This window comes from Myxocyprinus asiaticus, chromosome 41 (genome assembly GCF_019703515.2).
Source record: "Myxocyprinus asiaticus isolate MX2 ecotype Aquarium Trade chromosome 41, UBuf_Myxa_2, whole genome shotgun sequence".
Lineage (NCBI taxonomy): Eukaryota > Metazoa > Chordata > Actinopteri > Cypriniformes > Catostomidae > Myxocyprinus > Myxocyprinus asiaticus.
The window spans coordinates 37,217,428-37,239,266 of record NC_059384.1 but is presented as its reverse complement, the minus strand read 5'-3'; positions in this window follow the sequence as shown (position 1 = coordinate 37,239,266).

The following is a 21,839-nucleotide window of genomic DNA, read 5'->3' as shown; positions in this document are numbered from 1 at the left end:
ATGTTTGTGAGGGGTCGCGTGCCTGCGTGTGTGTGTGTGTGTGTGTGTGTGTGTGGTTAGTACGAGAGAGAGAGAAGTGACGGCCCTAAAGCTGATTCGGAGAGAAAACAACTGTTTAGTTCATCGCTCAGAGACGCGGTGGACGGCTCGTAAACAGTCCCGCATACTTTGACTATTTAGTGGATGAACTCAGTTGCTGTCTAACCCGCGATGGCGAAATTGCACAACAATCCAATTTGGTTGGACCACAATACAGCAAAACAAATTTGTGATAATTAATACCCTGAGTATTAATAATGAGCGGACATGGCGGTTCATAAACTGTACAAGCAAAAACCTTGAAACACAAGAATAACACGCTATAATATTCTATCTCTGCCCAGATGTAACCTCTTACTTGAATTGCATGAGGACACAGGTAGAATGTGTTTTCCTCCATCCTTTAACTTTGACCCGGTTCCTTGAGGCTCGTGTGTTTCCTCGCTCTGTCGGCGGGCGGTACGGCTGTTGATTGTCAGCGGGCGGTACGGCTGTTGATTCTCAGCGGGCTGGCGGAGAACTCAGAAATGTCGACTTGATTGAAGATGGAAGAGAAATCTTTAATCTCTTCATTTCTGTAGGCAAACGGGTGAAGATGCGAATTGCTCGGCGGGCGGTACGGCTGTTGATTCTCGTTCGGATCCGTTAGAGTGTTTGGTTGAACACAGAGTAATCTCAACTCGTCCAGCGAGATGGAGATTGTATGGCTACAGTTTCAAGTTCGGACATTACTTCCTTGTGCCACGAGGTTGCACCGGAGAGCAGCAAAAGCTACGTCTTTATTCGGTGAACGAAGTCGCTGGAAGTAAATTCTGGAAGCATTTCAGAATTATTTCAACTCCTGATGATGTCATGTTTGAGGGACGTTCCGTTGTGTGCCCCATCCAATAGGAGTTGAGAGCTCGATCCTTTAGTGAGCAAGGCTTCATGGATCTGTAGTCTGTTTTGGAGTCCCTTTGTTTGATTTTGGCACGATTTGTATCAGTAAGATTTACGATTTGGAATGTGGGGCTTGAGTTAGGTTTTTATGACTGTGTTAGGCCTGCCTTTGTCTTCTATCTGAATACATGAGGCCCAACAGGACCAACTCATCGCCATAATCATATGCTAGATTTAATTCTGTCATATGGAGTTGATGTTGATACTATAGAAATTCTTCCGCAGAGCGATGACATCTCAGATCATTACCTCGTCATTTGTATGCTGCGATCAGATAATGTTACTCAATCTACACCATGCTATCGTTCAGGTAGAAATATTCTTTCGACCACTAAGAATAGCTTCACTAATAATCTTCCAGATCTATCTCATACACTCAAAAAGCCCCAAAGTCTAGAAGAACTTGATTAAATAACAAAAAATATAAATATAGTCTTCTCTAGCACTCTTGATAGTGTCACCCCCCTTCCATGAAAGACAATTAAAGAAAAAAGCCCCACACCATGGTACAATGATCACACTCATGCTCTCAAGACAGCAGCTCGGAAAATGGAGTGCAAGTGGAAGAATACAAAATTAGAGGTATTTCACGGTGCATGGAAGGTTCAGTAGTTCGTATGTTAATGTAATCTTGTGTTGAAACAGTAAACGTATTTGGCTTGCTGTCCATATACTGGAGGGCTCACACTGTGATTCAAACGGGAGACTGTTCTAAAGAGAGAGAGGTTTAGCTCACAGCATTTGAATGGATAAGCCCAGCATGCATTCGAATGGGGAAGGTGAGAATGAGAATTGGTTCGTGCTGCGTTCGAAAGGGAGGGCTCACACTGCGATTCGAATAGGAGACTGCTCTATGGAAAGAGAGAGCTCACGGCATTTGAACGGGTAAGCCCAGCAAGCAATCAAACGGGGAAAATGAGAACGCGAGTTGGTTCGTGCTGTGTTTGAAAGGGAGGGCTCACACTGCAATTTGAACAGGAGACTGCTCTGTGGAGAGAGAGAGCTCACGGCATTTGAATGGGTAAGCCCAGCAAGCAATCGAACGGGGAAAGAGCGAGAGTTGGCTCATGCTGCGTTCGAAAGGGAGGGCTCACACTGCGATTCGAATGGGAGACTGTTCTATTGAGAGAGTCAGCTCACGGCTTTCGAACGGGTAAGACCAGCAAGCAATTGAACGTGGAAAGTGAGCACGGGTTGGTCGTGCTGCGTTCGAATGGGAGGGCTCACACTGCAATTGTTGATGCAATGAATTATAGCCTGATTATCGCAATGGACTGTGATGCTTTGCTCATTTACAGCAGCTTTTGTTAGATAGGAGGTTGGACATGATTATGATTATCCTGTTGATTTCTCTTTTGGCAGGGAGGCTTGAAAGAGGTCTGTGTCGAGAATGATACTTAGGAATTCGATGGATGAGGAGAGTCCCACTGTTTTCTCGTGGGAAATTGGAATTCCTAAATTGGCAAAAAGTTTCTGGACGGTACAGAGGTGGGCAGCAGGAGGGGCATCGGGGGGCGAGATAAAGAGGAAATCATCTAGAAGGTGAATTAAGTGGGGAACGGAGTAGTTATTTGGCAAGATCCGGCAGATAGCTTCGGACAATAAGTAAAAAATCTTGTAAGGCGGATGGAAAATAATAATTCTCTTGCCAGCGAACTCCGAAAAGATGCCAGAAATCAGGATGGATAGGCATTATTTTAAACGCTGAAGTGATGTCGACTTTAGCTAGCCAGGCTCCTTTTCCGACATTTTGCTCCTTAGGAGTATGTATGTATGTAATAATGCTGAGAGGAAGCGAGACGCGTTGCAGGATTATTATGAAGGAGTCGGGACGCGGTGCATGATCCGCCACTTGCGGAGCCGAATTCGGCTCATGTCTGTTCGGACAGAGGTTGTGTATAACTGCAGTGTGCTGTGGAATGTCAGAGTGAGTGCTGCATGGCAGTGAGCTTTCTTTAAAATGTCTGCGTTGGTTAGAAAAGAAGTTGTCATTAGATTATCGGTCAGTTGGGAGGAGTTCTGTGTTGCATGATGCCCCTGTATTCAGAATGGAATAAATCATACGCCGAAGGGTACTTTGGAGGGAGAAACAATCGTTAGAAGATGAAAAACAATCGCTGGTAAGAGCACGCCCTAAACGAGCTGTGGCGAGGTAATGAGGCTGACAAGCATCACCTGTGCGGCAGAACCTGATAAAAATGCTGGGGGTTGAAATGGTGGTTGGATTGAATAGTTAATCTTTGTTTCTCTCACTTTAAAATAAAACCGGAACTCTTAATGACATGAAGCCGGAACGGCGCTCGTTCGCAGAGGCAGCTCGCACTGCTTTCCGAGTGAAAAGTTTAGATAAGAGAACATATGAACAGTCATAGAGAGCTGTTTCACATTTTAAAGAGCCAGAGCAGCCAATTTGCAGAAGCAACTTCATGCTATAAACTGCTTCGGCGAATGGAGCATAGAAAGAAAGACAGGGTAAAAAAATATAACACTTAACGTGGTAGCCGTCAATACTGCTAAAAACAAAAGAGCTGCTGTGGCAGCATCTGTTGAATAATGAGATTGTTTGGATGGAAGAGCTGTTCTGGTGGAGCCAAATGCTTTGCAGCGAAGTTGCATCTGATGATCCGACATCCTGGGTCTGTTCGTGGGCAATGGGCGGGGCCGAATGCCGGAAAGACTGTCATATCAGGAGAGTTGTCACAGGAAGCAGGTAAGCAGCGGCTTATATACTCCTGCCCGTGGGCTGTGATTAAAATTAACTTGCTCAATCCGAACCTCTGATAATTAACTCCATATAGTGTCTGTAGCTACAGACAGGCACTAAAAGCTGCCAGGTTAGCATATTTGAGCAAACTCATAGAAAATAACCACAACAATCCAAGGTGTTTATTCAGTACTGTGGCTAAATTGGTTAGGAATAAATCCTCAACTGAACCAGATATTCTGTCGCAGCACAATAGTAAAGACTTCATGAATTTCTTTACTGATAAAATTTAAATAATCAGAAATAAAATTGGAATTATGCAATCATCTGTCACAGTATCTCAGAAATCAGTGTCTCATAATTTTCCTCACGTGCAACTTCAATTCTTCGCTGTCATAGGTCATGAAGAGCTAACAAAACTTATAGAAACATCAAAAGCCACAACATGTATGTTAGATCCAATAGCAACTAAGCTCTTAAAAGAGATATTTCCTGTAATCTCAGAACCTCTTCTTAATATTATTAACTCCTCACTATCCTTAGGACATGTCCCAAGAAACTTTAAAATGGCAGTTATCAAACCGCTTATTAAGAAGCCACAACTTGATCCTGGAGATCTGGCTAATTATAGACCGATTTCAAATCTCCCATTTATGTAAAAAATACTAGAAAAGGTAGTGTCCTCCCAACTATGTTCATTTCTACAGAGAAATAGTATATACAGTTGTGCTCAAAAGTTTGCATACCCTGGCAGAAATTGTGAAAGTCTTTTATTTAAGGATAGTGATCATATGAAGCCATTTATTATCACATAGTTGTTTGGCTCCTTTTTATATCATAATGATAACAGAAATCACCCAAATGGCCCTGATCAAAAGTTTACATACCCTTGAATGTTTGGCCTTGTTACAGACACACAATAATATAATTATAATTATCACACATTTGCACATATACAGTGAAATTCTTTTTTTTCACATATCCCAGCTAAGCTGGGGTCAGAGCACAGGGTCAGCCATGATATGGTGCCCCTGGAGCAGATAGGGTCAAGGGCCTTGCTCAAGGGCCCAACAGTGGCATCTTGGCAGTGCTGGGGCTTCAACCCCTGACCTTCTGATCAGTAACCCAGAGCCTTAACCACTGAGCCACCACTGCCCCAGTTTTCACATATCCCAGACAAGCTGGGGTCAGAGCACAGGGTCAGCCATGATATGGCACCCCTGGAGCAGATGGGGTCAAGGGCCTTGCTCAAGGGCCCAACGGTGGCATCGTGGCAGTGTTGGGGCTTGAACCCCTGACCATCTAGTCAGTAACCCAGAGCCTTAACCGCCCTAGGCAGTGCCCAAGGAGACACACACAGGTTTAAATGGCAATTAAAGGTTAATTTCGCACACCTGTGGCTTTTTAAATTGCAATTAGTGTCTGTGTACAAATAGTCAATGAGTCTGTTAGCTCTCACATGGATGCACTGAGCAGGCTAGATACTGAGTCATGGGGAGCAGAAAAGAACTGTCAAAAGACCTGCGTAACAAGGTAATGGAACTTTATAAAGATGGAAAAGGATATAAAAAGATATCCAAAGCCTTGAAAATGCCAGTCAGTACTGTTCAATCACTTATTAAGAAGTGGAAAATTCAGGGATCTCTTGATACCAAGCTAAGGTCAGGTAGACCAAGAAAGATTTCAGCCACAACTGCCAGAAGGATTGTTTGGGATACAAAGAAAAACCCACAGGTAAGCTCAGGAGAAATACAGGCTGCTCTGGAAAAAGACATTGTGGTTGTTTCAAGGAGCACAATACGACGATACTTTAACAAAAATGAGCTGCATGGTCGAGTTGCCAGAAAGAAGCCTTTACTACACCAATGCCACAAAAAAGCCCAGTTACAATATGCCCGACAACACCTTGACACGCCTCACAGCTTCTGGCACACTGTAATTTGGAGTGACGAGACCAAAATAGAGCTTTACGATCACAACCATAAGCGCTATGTTTGGAGAGGGGTCAACAAGGCCTATAGTGAAAAGAATACCATCCCCACTGTGAAGCATGGTGGTGGCTCACTGATGTTTTTTTGGGGGGTGTGAGCTCTAAAAGCACGGGGAATCTTGTGAAAATTGATGGCAAGATGAATGCAGCATGTTATCAGAAAATACTGGCAGACAATTTGCATTCTTCTGCACGAAAGCTGCGCATGGGACACTCTTGGACTTTCCATCATGACAATGACCCTAAGCACAAGGCCAAGTTGACCCTCCAGTGGTTACAGCAGAAAAAGGTGAAGGTTCTGGAGTGGCCATCACACTCTTCTGACCTTAATATCATCGAGCCACTCTGGGGAGATCTCAAACGTGTGGTTCATGCAAGACGACCAAAGACTTTGCATGACTTGTAGGCATTTTGCCAAGACAAATGGGCAGCTATACCACCTGCAAGAATTTGGGGCCTCATAGACAACTATTACAAAAGACTGCACGCTGTCATTGATGCTAAAGGGGGCAATACACAGTATTAAGAACTAAGGATATGCAGACTTTTGAACAGGGGTCATTTCATTTTTTCTTTGTTGCCATGTTTTGTTTTATGATTGTGCCATTCTGTTATAACCTACAGTTGAATATGAATCCCATAAGAAATTAAATTAATTTATTTTTGCCAGCTCACTCGTGTTTTCTTTAAAAATGGTACATATATTACCAATTCTCCAAGGGTATGCAAACTTTTGAGCACAAACTGTATATGAACAATTTCAGTCAGGATTTAGGCCCCATCACAATACAGACACTGCACTTATCAGAGTTACAAATGACTTGCTTTTATCATCTGATCGCGGCTGCATTTCACTTCTAGTGCTTTTAGATCTTAGTGCTGCCTTCAACACGATAGATCATGACATTCTCTTGAATAGGCTAGAGAATTATGTTGGCATTTGTGGACTTTCATTAACATGATTTAGGTCCTATTTAGCAGACCGCTACCACTTTGTCTATGTAAATGAGGAATTGTCAAACCAAACAAAAGTTGAGTATGGAGTGCCACAGGGATCAGTTTTAGGGCTTTTCTCCTTGTATATGCTTCCACTGGGAGATATTATCAGGAGTCATGGAATAAATTTCCACTGTTATGCCGACGATACCCAACTTTATATTTCTTCAAAACCTGATGAAATTTCACAATTCTCCAAATTAGCAGAGTGTATCAATGAAATCAAAGATTGGATGGCCAGAAATTTCCATCTACTCAATTCCGACAAAACAGAGGTACTAATTATTGGACAAAAAACCACTAAAAACAAGCCGCTAAAATATGATTTGACTCTAGATGGATGTACTGTTACATCGTCTTCAACAGCAAAGAACTTAGGTGTTATATTTGATACCAATCTGTCCTTTGAAAATCAAATTACCAGTGTTTGTAGAACAGCATTCTTCCACCTAAGAAATATTGCTAAATTACAACACATGCTCTCTGTTATTGATGCCGAAAAATTAAATCATGCATTCATGACCTCAAGACTAGATTATTGTAATGCATTACTGGGAGGATGTCCAGCAAGATCAATAAATAAACTTCAATTGGTTCAAAATGCAGCAGCCAGAGTGCTGACTAGAACCAATAAATATGATCATATTAGCCCCATTTTATTGTCGTTACATTGGCTACCGTTTAAATTTCGTATTAATTTTAAAATTCTGTTAACTACGTACAAAACTTTGAATGGTCTAGCTCCGCAGTACTTAAGTGACCTACAACACTATATTTCATCACGTTCATTACGATCGCAAAATTCTGGCCTGTTAATACAGGTGCATCTCAATAAATTAGAATGTCGTGGAAAAAGTTCATTTATTTCAGTAATTCAACTCAAATTGTGAAACTCGTGTATTAAATAAATTCAATGCACACAGACTGAAGTAGTTTAAGTCTTTTGTTCTTTTAATTGTGATGATTTTGGCTCACATTTAACAAAAACCCACCAATTCACTATCTCAAAAAATTAGAATATGGTGACATGCCAATCAGCTAATCAACTCAAAACACCTGCAAAGGTTTCCTGAGCCTTCAAAATGGTCTCTCAGTTTGGTTCACTAGGCTACACAATCATGGGGAAGACTGCTGATCTGACAGTTGTCCAGAAGACAATCATTGACACCCTTCACAAGGAGGGTAAGCCACAAACATTCATTGCCAAAGAAGCTGGCTGTGCACAGAGTGCTGTATCCAAGCATGTAAACAGAAAGTTGAGTGGAAGGAAAAAGTGTGGAAGAAAAAGATGCACAACCAACCGAGAGAACCGCAGCCTTATGAGGATTGTCAAGCAAAATCGATTCAAGATTTTGGGTGAACTTCACAAGGAATGGACTGAGGCTGGAGTCAAGGCATCAACCACACACAGACATGTCAAGAAATTTGGCTACAGTTGTCGTATTCCTCTTGTTAAGCCACTCCTGAACCACAGACAACAACAGAGGCGTCTTACCTGGGCTAAGGAGAAGAAAAACTGGACTGTTGCCCAGTGGTCCAAATTCCTCTTTTCAGATGAGAGCAAGTTTGGTATTTCATTTGGAAACCAAGGTCCTAGAGTCTGGAGGAAGGGTGGAGAAGCTCATTGCCCAAGTTGCTTGAAGTCCAGTGTTAAATTTCCACAGTCTGTGATGATTTGGGGTGCAATGTCATCTGCTGGTGTTGGTCCATTGTGTTTTTTGAAAACCAAAGTCACTGCACCCATTTACCAAAAAATTTTGGAGCACTTCATGCTTCCTTCTGCTGACCAGCTTTTTAAAGATGCTGATTTCATTTTCCAGCAGGATTTGGCACCTGCCCACACTGCCAAAAGCACCAAAAGTTGGTTAAATGACCATGGTGTTGGTGTGCTTGACTGGCCAGCAAACTCACCAGACCTAGAACCCCATAGAGAATCTATGGGGTATTGTCAAGAGGAAAATGAGAAACAAGAGACCAAAAAATGCAGATGAGCTGAAGGCCACTGTCAAAGAAACCTGGGCTTCCATACCACCTCAGCAGTGCCACAAACTGATCACCTCCATGCCACGCCGAATTGAGGCAGTAATTAAAGCAAAAGGAGCCCCTACCAAGTATTGAGTACATATACAGTAAATGAACATACTTTCCAGAAGGCCAACAATTCACTAATAATGTTTTTTTTTATTGGTCTTATGATGTATTCTAATTTTTTGAGATAGTGAATTGGTGGGTTTTTGTTAAATGTGAGCAAAATCATCACAATTAAAAGAACCAAAGACTTAAACTACTTCAGTCTGTGTGCACTGAATTTATTTAATACACGAGTTTCACAATTTGTGTTGAATTACTGAAATAAATGAACTTTTCCATGACATTCTAATTTATTGAGATGCACCTGTAGTTCCTAGAATATCAAAATCCACAAAAGGAGGTAGATCCTTTTCATATTTGGCTCCTAAACTATGGAATAGTCTCCCTAACACTGTTCGGGATGCAGACACACTCACTGAGTTTAAGTCTAGACTAAAGACTCATCTATTTAGCCAGGCATACACCTAATTTATCCTTCAACTCACAATTAGTCTGCTTTAGTTAGGTCTGCCAGAACCAGAAACCAGATACATTGATCATGATCTATAACTCTTCAATTTTTTTCATGGCATCTATGCTAATATTATTCTATTTGTATCCCTGTCTCAACATCGGGACTCCTATCCTGAGGTCACCAGAACTGGCTGGATCCAGCTCCATTCCTGCTTCGTGTTGGACTCCACTGCTACGTGTCTCTGAGTGATGACAACTAAATGCAGCCGGTGCCAGCCAAACATCACTTCAGTCTATTACGATGGACTTCAGAGGATGAACTGATGCCAACTCCAACAATAAGACATGGGATACATCATATGCCATTGCCTGAACCTTGGACTTAGGATAGACCTCACCGAAATTACCGGCCGGTTGAACTGCGATGCACCTCACTGATCTCTGCCTGCATCACCTTGGTCTAATGATGGACTACACTCTTATAATGGAATACTTAGACTATCAATGAATTGCCAATGTGGCAGGGTGAGCAAGAGACAGACACAGTGGAGGTGGCGTCAAGCCTCGGAGAGGCATTTATTGGAAACAATAATAAACGTAAAAATGTCCAAAAGGGGTAATAAAGTGTCCAAGGGGGAATAGTGTTCATAATAAAGGGGGAATCTGGCATCCTCGTGGTGAACGGGGCTCCATGAAAGGGGCAGGGTAGTGTTCATAGGAAAGCCCAGGCACGGGCTTGGTCAGTCAGCCGCTCATGCTCCCCTCCAAAGTCCACAGTGCGTGGGGCGGCGGCGTCACTGGCAACCTGTCTTCCCAGGCCCACGGCTAGCGTGAGGGGAAGGCGGCCCGGTATCTAGCCCGTCGGCAGCAACGTGAGCAGTTCACTCCCAGCGACTCATTACAGCATCCGGGGGTCTGAAGAGCGGGTCCGGCAGCGCGTCCACTCATCCAATCCCTCCCAGTTCTGGTCCTGGGCGTGCAAGGATGCCAGTGTGTGTGCATGGAGATTTGAAGGCGGCTCCCCGAGAAGAGGTGCACACTGTGTTTTAAAGAGAGCAGTGATTAAGCATTATCCCCATCAGGTGTGCTTCATTCACTGCTGACCAAACGAGGCTTATTAATTATGCACCTCTTCTCGCTCTCCCGCCCAACTCCCGTCATGAACCTGGCTGAAGGGCGTCCCTAAGAGGCGGGGCGACGATGACGAGCCAGAGGGGCGGATCATTTCGCCATACCAACAAAAGCCTTCATCAGCCAACTAACAAAGGTCAATGCATCTATGTGAACTTCTGCAGTTAATACAGGATGAACTTAAAATACATTATTCATTAATCATACAGTTTTTACAAAATCTTTGTTTAAACACTGACCTTTAACACTTACATAGTTTAATAATTTTAAACCATGACTTGCACTATACATAAGTAATATTGGCATTATATTCATGATGATAGCCAGAGGGGAAATGGCCCCCACATTGAGCCTGGCTTCTCCCAAGGTTATTTTTCTCCATTAACCAATATCTTATGGAGTTTTTTATTCCTTGCCACAGTCGCCTTTGGCTTGCTCACTGGGTTTCTAAATACAATTATTATTTAATTACTTATTTTTAAACACAATTCACAATCATATTTTATCAAACTACACAATGATGACTCTAAGACATTATAGATATTACAGTTTCATTTTCTGTTAATGCATGATTTTATGTAAAGCTACTTTGAAACAATGTGTGTTGTGAAAGGTGCTATATAAATAAAAATGACTTGACTTGACTACTCCTAAAGAAAATAAAAGCTCTTCGGCTTTCCATACGTGCGATACTCCTAAAGAAAAGAAAATCTCTTCGGCTTTCCATACATATTTTAATCCTCACCTGACTGCAGCAGCCTACTATGGAAAGTCGAAGAGATTTTATTGACATCACATCAAGGCCCTGTCCCAAATGGCACCCTGAGCCCTTGCAGTCCTCATAAGCAAGTTGAGAGGATCAGCAGTAGGGTCTGCTGGGTAGAGCTGTGGAGCTCACTCTGATGCCGGGCTCACACATCCTCTGTGAGCGGGGCAGTCGTGTTGGACGTTTACATTGGCCGAGTGTCTTCCGCAAGAAACAGCAGCGCCTGTGTGCAGAAAATAAAGTTATCTATGGGGTCCTACTCCAATTTTTTTCTTTAATAAGACCATAATAAGCTGAGGTTATTGCTGCTTTAAGGACAACAGTGGGCAGTCACGAGCACTTCATCTTTTTCAGCACACTTGGTTGCGATTGGTTAATGTTGTGTCTATACTATACACCTATATACACAGAATGACAAAAGGTCTGGCAGTTTATTAATTCTTTCCTTTATTAAGTTATTTTATTGGGTTTACTTGCATGCAGACATATAAATTGTAGTGTACTATAGGTTCGGTTTGAATAATTTTGATTTGCTTTTGTGTCTTTTCTATAATCTCCTGATTATTTTAGTGTTGTACTGAACCCAGAGCTGCTGAGCTCAGTGTGAGACACAGGGCAAAAATAAGCTCAACGCTCGTGACTCACGCTTGCAGTGGGAATAGTGTAATCTGTTATGGGTGCAGAAACAAAAATGCGCCGCTTACGCCTCGCTCACGCCCCACTCACGGAGGATGTGTGAACCCGGTGTGATGTGGGCTCAGCCAAAGGGTGCACTGAGGGCACAAAGGGGGCACTCGTGAGCACCATTCTGAGCGCTAAAATAGGGTTACCATACGTCCTCTTTTTCCCAGATATGTCCTCTTTTTCGCCCGGGATTTCTAAATTTGCGAAAATGTCCGGGATTCGGCTTTAGTTGCATTATGATGTGCATCTGTTCTAATACTTCATTGTGTGTGCGCGCATATTTGCATTGCTTTAACCCCTCTTGTAAGTCCCACCTTCTCGCACACCAATTGGTCGATTATAAGAGGTAAGTGCTGTTGTGTTCAGCATCAAACAGTTGCTTGACAGTAGCAGCAAATGACAGCTGAATGGAAACAATGCCCAAACGAAAGTGCAAATTTACAGAACATTTACACAAAAAATTCCCATGCTTTCATCCAGGTTGAGATCTGTGCGAAACAGAATGTATGACATGTAAAGCTGGCACTTACAGTATGTGTCAGTTGCTAATAAAGGTGATTTAGAAGCACACATTAGCTCTGCAAAGCATAAAGGGTCAGCAAAAGGTGAAAGTTCATCAGGTAAATTAACGGACTACTTTTTGCGACCAGGTAAAATTGTTATCACATTGCTTCATTTTCCATGGCCATTCAAAATAATAGTAATAGTAAATGAAGGTACACTCATGGCAACAAATATTTTATTTTAATACATGGACATTCAAAAGAATGTTGGATATTTTTATTTATTTATATATATTTATGTTATACTAATAGAGTGTCTATTTCACTGTATTAAAGTTTGCATTCATAGTAACACTGTTTTGAACCCTATTATATGATTTTCTGTAATTAATCACGATTAATCACAATTAAATTATGGTACATGATACATTACAACAAGCATTAAAAAATCATCATAAACATATTTAATTTATACTTTGTCTCAAATAACTTGCAAGAAATTGGTTAGTTATCATTTATTTTTAAAAAAAATGTACGTTCAAATGTTAAGGGTTTTCTTTTGCAGATAAAGTTAATTAGACACAATTTTACAGGTATTAATCTTTGATACAAGTATCTGTATACATGCCATAAAATCAGTCGACATGCTGACAGCTTAGGGTTATTGTTACAGTGAGATTGCTCCTCACTGTTAGGAAAGCATGATGCTGTTATTAAAACGTATTAAAGAGCAAAACTGGCAAATAGCCGGGCTGTGAATTGACAGGAGATGGCAGAGGAAAGTGACGGATCAGGAAGTGAGCTAGGAGCAATGGAAGTAGGTGGCGGGAATGATGAAGGGTGGAATAATGTACAGAAGATTAACGGTAGACGAAAACGTAAAAAAAACAAAGGCAGCAAAATGCAAGTTCTCATTCAGAAGAAACTGATAATGAGCAAAACATAGAAGCAACAGGAGAATGAAATGATGAATACAAAGTAATCATTAAACTGGTTCAAGAAGTTGCCTCATTTGGTGAGTGGAACCCAATTCAGCTAACTAAATCAATAAACAAACTGATGGGTGAGGTTAAGAGTGCAAGAGTTTTGCATAATGGATTGATTGATTGCAAAATCAACAAGGAAAGGCTATCACATTAAACAAGATCGAAGGGAAGAGAGTGCAAGGAACACTGATTAATGATAAAAAGATGGTACGAGGAGTAATTTTGGAAATAAATACAAGTGTGCCGATAGATCAGATTAAAGAAAATATAATGGGAGGGAAAGTGGCAGAAGCAAGACGCCTGAAAACCACTCGTAATGACGAGAGAATTGACAGCCTGTCAATTATGTTGAAATTCGATGAGGAAAGAATACCATCCAAAATATATATTGGGTATATGAGCTACGAGGTCAGGCCCTATATTTCCCCACCATTAAGGTGCTTTAAATTCCAGAAGTATGGCCACATAGCGGCAGTGTGCAAGGGCAAACAAAGATGTGGAAGATGTAGTGGCAAACATGAATATGGAAAGTGTGAAAGAGGAGCTAAGCTTAAATGTAGCAACTGTGGAGGGGAATACAGCCCTGCTTACCAGGGGTGCAAGGCTAGTAAGGGAGCAGCAGAATTTCAGCGACTGAAAATTTCCCAAGGGATTACGTATGCCAAAGCAGCTAAGAAAGTATTTGTGCTGCCAGGCAAATCACACACTAAGAAAATAAGTACAGAGAGTAACAAAATGAGACCATGTGAGGGATGTAGTAAAGTAAAGGAAGACACACTGATTTTGGGGAGAAACAAGTTTGTATTGTTTATGGTTGATGTCATAAACTGTTCTGCACAAACAGATAAGAAGACTGAAAAAATCTAAATAATAGTAAAATCAGCAGAAAAATATCTAGGAGTCAAAGGCCTAGGATGGGAAGCAGTTGAGGAAATGTTATGTGGAGGGACATCTAGCTCACAATTACGGGGTGATGGTACATTATGGTATTAATTATTCTACAATGGAATGCAAGAAGTCTCATCACCAATGGTCAGGAATTAAAAAAATTAGTCTCAAACTTACAGGATAAACCTAACATAATATGCGTACAGGAAACATGGCTAAGACCTCAGTGGGATTTTATAATACAGGGTTATACAGCAATTAGGAATGACAGGATGACTGGGAAAGGTGGTGGTGTGGCAACATTTGTGCAGAATGGTACTAGGTATAATCTGATAAATGTAGGAAAAGAACACAAATCAATGGTAATCAAGATCTGGACAGAAAAGGATGAAATAACTAAGTAATTATTATAATCCATGTAATAGAACATGCCTCGATACATTGAATACTGTGGGTGGGCAAATACAGGGTTAAGTGATATGGTGTGGAGACTTCAATGCGCATAGTGTACTGTGGGGGAGTAAGAGAACGGATGCAAATGGATTAATCATAGAGGAATTTATAGAGGGCAAGGGATTAGTATGTATGAATGATGGGAGAAGTACTAGGTATAACAGTATTCAAATGACAGAAAGTGCAATCAATTTAACATTAGTATCAAATGGACTTGCGGGTGTTACAACATAGGAGGTGTTTAGTAAGTCACTAATGGGCAGCGACCATTACCCTATAAGAATCAAGGTTGGAATAGAAGTACAACAAAAAGATAAAGATATCAAGATGGAAATTAGACAAAGCCAATTGGGAAAACTTTCAAGCACTGAGTAAGGACATATGAGAACATTTACTTAGAGAAGATATGTCAAATGGGAATGAATTCAATAAAACATTGGTCGCAGTCATTATACAGTCAGCAGAGGAAACAATACCGAAAGGATCAGGGAATAGAGGTAAAAAAGAGTGTACCATGGTGAGATGAAAATTGTAGGCAAACTGTAAAAAGAAAGAACATGGCATTTAGACAGTTAAAGAAACACCATTCTTTAGAAACATTAATTCAGTACAAAAGATCACAGACAGTAGTTCGGAAGACAATAAGAACAACTAAACTTGCATTCTGGAGGCAATATTGTAATAGGATAGGGAGAGAGACACTGGTGTCAGACAAATGGGGAATGATCAGAATAATGAGTGGAATTAAGAGAAAAAATACAATGTTGTTGCTAAGCAGCAACAAATCAGCTGGAAGTAATATTTGAAAAAGCAGAGCTTTTGGCAGAAACATTAGTGAAAATTCACAGTTCAGAAAATGTATCAGTAAGAGCTAGGCAGTGTAGTGACAACACTTTAGCACAGAATCCAGGCATAAATGTAAGGAAAACTATGTCAAGAGAAAACGTAGACTTACCTTTTAGTTTGTCTGAGTTAAAGAGGGCCATTTTAAATAAACGAAAATCATCACCAGGAAAAGATGACATTTGTTACAGTATGTTAGCGCATATGGAAGACAGCGCACTCCTTGCAGTATTAAAGTTGTTTAATAAAGTTTGGGACACAGGGAAAATTCCAGTGGCATGGAAACAGTCAATCATAGTGCCAATTTTGAAACCTGGGAAAGATCCATCAGACCCCTCAAACTATAGACCAGTAGCACTTACATCACAATTAGGGAAAACTATAGATCGAATAGTAACTGAGAGAGTAACATATTTTCTAGAGAGTAGAGACCTTTTTTCTCCTTTTCAAAGTGGTTTTCGCAAAGGCAGAAATACAATGGACCCTGTCCTAAGCCTAGAGTCCGAAATTAGGAAAGCCCAAACAAATAAGGAAATAGTGGTAGCAGTCTTTTTCGATGTAGATAAAGCATACGATATTTTGTGGGAGGAAGGACTGCTTATCAAATTAAGTAAGTTAGGTGTGGGTGGCAGGTTATATAACTGGGTGCTGGACTTCCTATTTGGCAGGGCAATAGAGGTAAGGGTAGGTACAGAATACTCAAAAGTATATCAAGTAGAGAATGGAACCCTACAGGTCAGTGTTTGCAGTCCAGTGCTATCTTACATCATGATTAATAATAATTTTAAACAAGATGATAAAGGTATAGGGAAATTGCTGTATGCAGATGACTGGGATTTATGGATAAGGGAGCGGAATCTAAAATATATAGAGAAGAAAATGCAGGCTGCAATTGAGGTGGTGGAACAGTGGGCAAATAAATGGGCTTTTAAGTTATCTATAGCAAAGATGCAATTTATATGTTTTTCTAGATGCCATAAGGCAGTATCCTTGAAGTTATAGGGCCAAACACTTGAACAGATCAATGTGATCAGATTTCTCAGGGTATTGTTAGATGAAAAGCTGACCTGGAAGCACCACATTGATAAAGTAAAGGACAAGTGTAAAAAGGTCAACAATCTATCAAGGTGTCTGTCAGGACAAGACTGATGAGCAACCAGAGCGTCATTGTTGAATATATACCAGGCCCTTATGAGAGCTACATTAGACTAGACTTATATGTCAGCAGTAGAAAGTCACCTTAATAAGCTGGATGTGGAGCAGGCACAAAGACTAAGAACATGCAGTGGAGTATTTAAAACATCGTCAGTAGCTGCTATACAAGTTGAAACGGGGGAAATGCCATTACGGATAAGAAGAGTGAAACTTATGCTGGCATACTGGATTAATCTGAAGCATAATACAACATTTTAGAAGCTTTGGATGGATAGGAAATATAAAAGCATAAAACGAAGGTTTGTGTAACACAATACAGTCTGACAGTTCCATATTCAGTTATTCCTCCATGGTTATTTGTGATGCCATCAATAGATTTAAATATACAGCAACAACTGAGGAATAAATCCAAACAGGTACCTGCTGGGAGGGTAGCACAAAATTACATTGAACAGCACTTTGTAGATAAGCTGATAATATTTACAGATGGCTCAAGAGATCCAGAGACTGGACGTACAGGAGCGGCAGTTTTCATCCCACTGTATGAGGTAGCAATTAAGGAAAGAACTACAGATCATCTATCAGTATATACAGTTGAGCTGGTAGATATTTTAATAGCTTTGCATTGGTTAGAAGAAAACAACATTAATAATGCTCTCTAATTGCATCTGATAGTTGGGCAGCACTCACAAGCATTAGATCCACGAAATCATGCAGACAAGACCTTCTATTTGAAATTCATCATTTAATATACAAATTACACAATAATGGTCTGACGGTTTGCTTTGCTTGGGTTCCTGCTCATATAGGAGTAGAAGGAAATGAGGTTGTTGACAAACTAGCCAAGCAATCACTCAAATTACAAACAGTAAACATGAAAATTCTGCTGAGCAAAGCTGATGGCAAAACAATTATAAGAGTCAAGTGGGGAAAATATGGCAAAAGGACTGGGACATAAACGATACAGGTAGACATCTCTATAATATCCTGAATCATGTTGGTTTGGGAAGGAGGCTGGGCAGGAACAGAAAGGAAGACTTTCTGTCAAGGATTGGACATACTGGACTTAATCAGACACTTCATAAAATAGGTAAACACCCAACTGGTAGATGTGCACACTGTTGTCACCCTGAATCTCTTCAGCATGTGCTGCTGGAATGTAGGGGATATGAGGAGGAAAGGAAAGGACTAATATCAGTATTAAAGAAAGCTAAGCTAAATGTCATTATAAGAAACCTCCTGGGAGAGGCATCATGGGGAATATACAGTCAGCTAATTGAGTATCTGAAGGAAACAGGGCTAATAGAAAGAATTTGGGCCTTTTTTTTTTCCTTTTCTCTCTTTCTTTTCCTGCTAATCTACTGTTCCACACTCCAGTCCGGTAGGTGGCGGTAATGCACCTGCAAGCTGGTTTGCCAACCGCCAATCAAACCAAAAGAAGAAGAACTTGAGTTCGAATATCAACAGTGGCTGTGTCTCGTTTGGAAGGCTGTGTCCTCCGGAGGTCGCATTTGTCGGCCGCATACGTCATTGAGGCTGTCTCGTTTCAGAAAAGCGAGTAGGGCACTTCAAATGCAGCCTTCGAATGCGACCTTCTTTCACGGGAATTCGGAGGATGCATGAGGTGTCCTTCGTGGGCACTCACAACCCACAATTCTTTGCTTCAACGGAAATGTCTAAAAAAAAAAGCCAATTTGCCCGTAAATATGATGTTCAAACGCAAGGAATGTTAATTCCCAAGTTGAAGTACCTCAGTAGATGGGTGCAGAGTATATAATATGTTTAATTATATTAATATATAATTAAAATAAAGTATTAGACTAAAAGTACACCTGTAAAATCAATTTTCCTTTCTCTTTACATCATTATAACTCTCCTAAAATGTACCTCATGCATTCCCTTCCAGAGGGACTTTGTTCCCTTCTCACTCAAAGCGCTCGCGCTTGTTAATGAGTGGCATGCTGTCATAGCAACCATGTTACGTTCCGTTTCCGTTTGTCCTATGAAGGCCGTTTCATATAAACGAGGCTTGTTTAAAGGAGGACACTCGGTATACTGCAGCCTTCAAAGGACGTGTCCTACCTAGCATGCAGCCTTCGAAACGAGACACAGCCAGTGTTTCTCAGGAATCGCTGAGTGCACCTTTAATTAGCTCAAGTTTAAAATCTCAAAACTATTATTTTAGGGAAAGAAACCAAGGCCAGTGATAATAAGATTCGCTTCCAGAACAGTGCGGGACCTCACATGGAAAGGAGCCAAGGGAAACGACTTTCTCAAGAAAAACAAGATGTACTTCAAAGAAGATGTCACGACAAAAGATAGAGCTAAACAGAATCTCATATGGCCTGCTATTGAAAAAGCAAGAAAAGAAGGAAAGAGAGCCTTCTTTGTTGGAATCAAGGCAATCGTAGATGGTAAAGAAATTAAAACTTAAACCACTGCTCTATGTGACAAGAGTTCTGAGTTTCGGCTCAAATTAAAACAGTATGGATACGTAAAGTCTGTTTGTTGTAGGCTAATTACCAAAACTTGTTTATTTAGCTACAGAAACTGTTTATATTTGTTATATTTTTTGTCACCACTGATAATAAGACATTATTATATGAGGTCACATAATTGCTTTTATAAAGCACTTTGTTACTTAAATTCAGGATAACAGGGGTCTCAAGACCAGTGACTTATTTGTGATTGATCTCTGAGAATGTTAGAGTAAGATTACCCTTTATACACTCTCAACACTTACAACTTTTTCTTTCATTGTTCAATTAATTGTTCTCTATTAAGTTTTCTTCAAGTTCATGTCAATCAAAAATTTTCTGACAATGCAAGGGGTATACGAGATATGTTAAAAAGAAAAGCTTTATTTCTGTTTCATTCAAGAAACTCATGCCTGTAAAGTAATGTGCTTTTTTGGAAGAGTCAGTGGGGGTTGTGACATCTGGTTTTCTTTTGGAGCTTCAAATAGATCAGCAGAGGTCGCTATTTTAGGGGATCAGTTTTCTGGACAGATATTAAGTCACAAAACAGATGATTAAGATCAGTGGATTATTCTTCTAATTGATATAAAACAGATTAAATTCATCCTTATAAACATATATGCCACCAACAATAAAAGAACCAATGGGTTAATTTTTCAGGACATTGAAGACAATATTAATAATAAATATTAATAAATGTATTCATAATAAATAATAAAATTACTCTGCGATCTGCTTAACTAATGCAGAGCTGCATCAATGGCATATTTTCTTTTTTATGTTTTTAACCTCTTGTCATATATGACAAGGCGGGCTAAATCAAAGGTCACCACGGGCCAGCTTTGGCCCTGGTTTTGAAATCTACTCTTGTTTTGAAATCTCCATCCTCTGCTTCCAGCTGTTATGACATGCCATGAACACTTTAAAATACTGATAAGTTTTGGCAACTCTATAACCTGTAAATCCACTTCACTAGCTAATTACACTTTGACAAAAACACCATAGATATCTATATAGAAACTGCTTGACCGGAAGTTCAAAGAAAACATTTTCAAGATGGCTGCGCACTACTTTCTCTGGAGCATAAGGTGAATAGGCCCAAGATAACTTCTGTCACGTAAAAATTAATCCTGGAATGCTGCTGGTCGGAAACTGACTGCAGTGACGTAATGGTTCAGCTCCGCCCCAACTTCCGCCCAGGGACTGCAGCCCTAGTACCTGTGACCTGGAACTGCATGTGCTGCGCAGCTGGATACTATTGAATGTTGTTGCATGCTCTTTGCTTTGTAGGGTAACATGTACAGCAACAAATATCTGGAGTTATGATGCCAAAATACAGTGAATCTGCAGAGTTCACAATGCGTGTAAAACATGAGCTGCTCTGTGGAAACTAAATTCAGAGCACCTCCTGAGATGGTCAGAGATCATTTGCTGTGTTCACATAACGTATACGACTCTATTCTTGTGAACTGTTTCCACATGACTGGCAGAGAATAAAGAGTGAAAACTCTTCACATGCACGTGTTCCATGAGAAGTAGAGCGCTACTGAACCTCTGAAAACACAGCGAATCAGACACGTGCACTGGCTGCTTTTCTTTCATCTTTTCTTCAAAATATAATCAAGTATGTTTGTCCAAGTGCGAGTTTATGTGTCTAAAGGCATTTCTTTTCTTATGTCACAAGTAAAAGACAAAATTGGTATTGATTATATGAAACTATTCATCTGTTTTTCCACAAGAAATAAGTCTGTTTTGCCTTCTACTAACATTCAGTAGACATCGTTTTGTCCTTGGTTAATTACTTTTTTCTGTCTTGCTTTCTCGTGATCACGTATTAATTTTCTGTGATCTCGACAAAACAAATGTTGTTTACTCGTGATCACAACTTAATTTTCTCTTTTGTTCTCGTGATATCGATATCGAGAAGACACTTTTTGGTGCCTGCAGCACCTCGTAACGTCACAGGCACAGCATCATCCTCTTCTGTTTATCGCAACAGGGCCTCTCTAGGTCAAGATGGATTTTATCTCAGTTTTATCTAATGACTAGCAAGTCTGCTGACCTTCATCTCTCAGTCATAATCCGGTATCAATGGAGCAGTGATGGGAAAATAAAGCTTTCTGAAGCAATGGGGCTTTCATTACTAATGTATTGAAATTGGGGTTGTTACTCAAAGCTTTTGTACAAGGTTCAAATTACTGCCATCTGGTGGTCAAAAAATGTAAGCCTCTGTGGCTGACAATGTTTGGAAGCAATCCAACTTATAATCAGTGCTATTATGTCGTTTTTGTCTTTTGTTAGTGTTCATAAATAAATATGTAATAACCAAGTGAAGGCTCAAATGCTTCATATATTAGTTAAAACGTTACTGTGTTCTGTTAAAAAATAAAAATACAATGTCTGAGAGTAAATTAATAACTGTGGGAAATATGCTTGTGGGATGGCCTGTAACATTTTATTAAAATAGGAGTGATATGTGCTGAGGCCTGGTTCACACATACTCCGTGAACGGGTGTTTGCATTTCGGCACTGTTACGCCCCAGGGCGTATATTTAAAATTATTTCCTCCAAACAGAGCTGTCCTGTCTCCTGGGGTGTATTCCAGAAAGCAGGTTATGCGACATACCTGGGTAAGTTTATGGATAAGTTAACGGATAACCTCAGCTTTCGGTTCCAAAAACGGAGGTAACATTCGGGGTATGTAAGTAGCCATAGCAACTTACTCTCTGAACATAACCAGC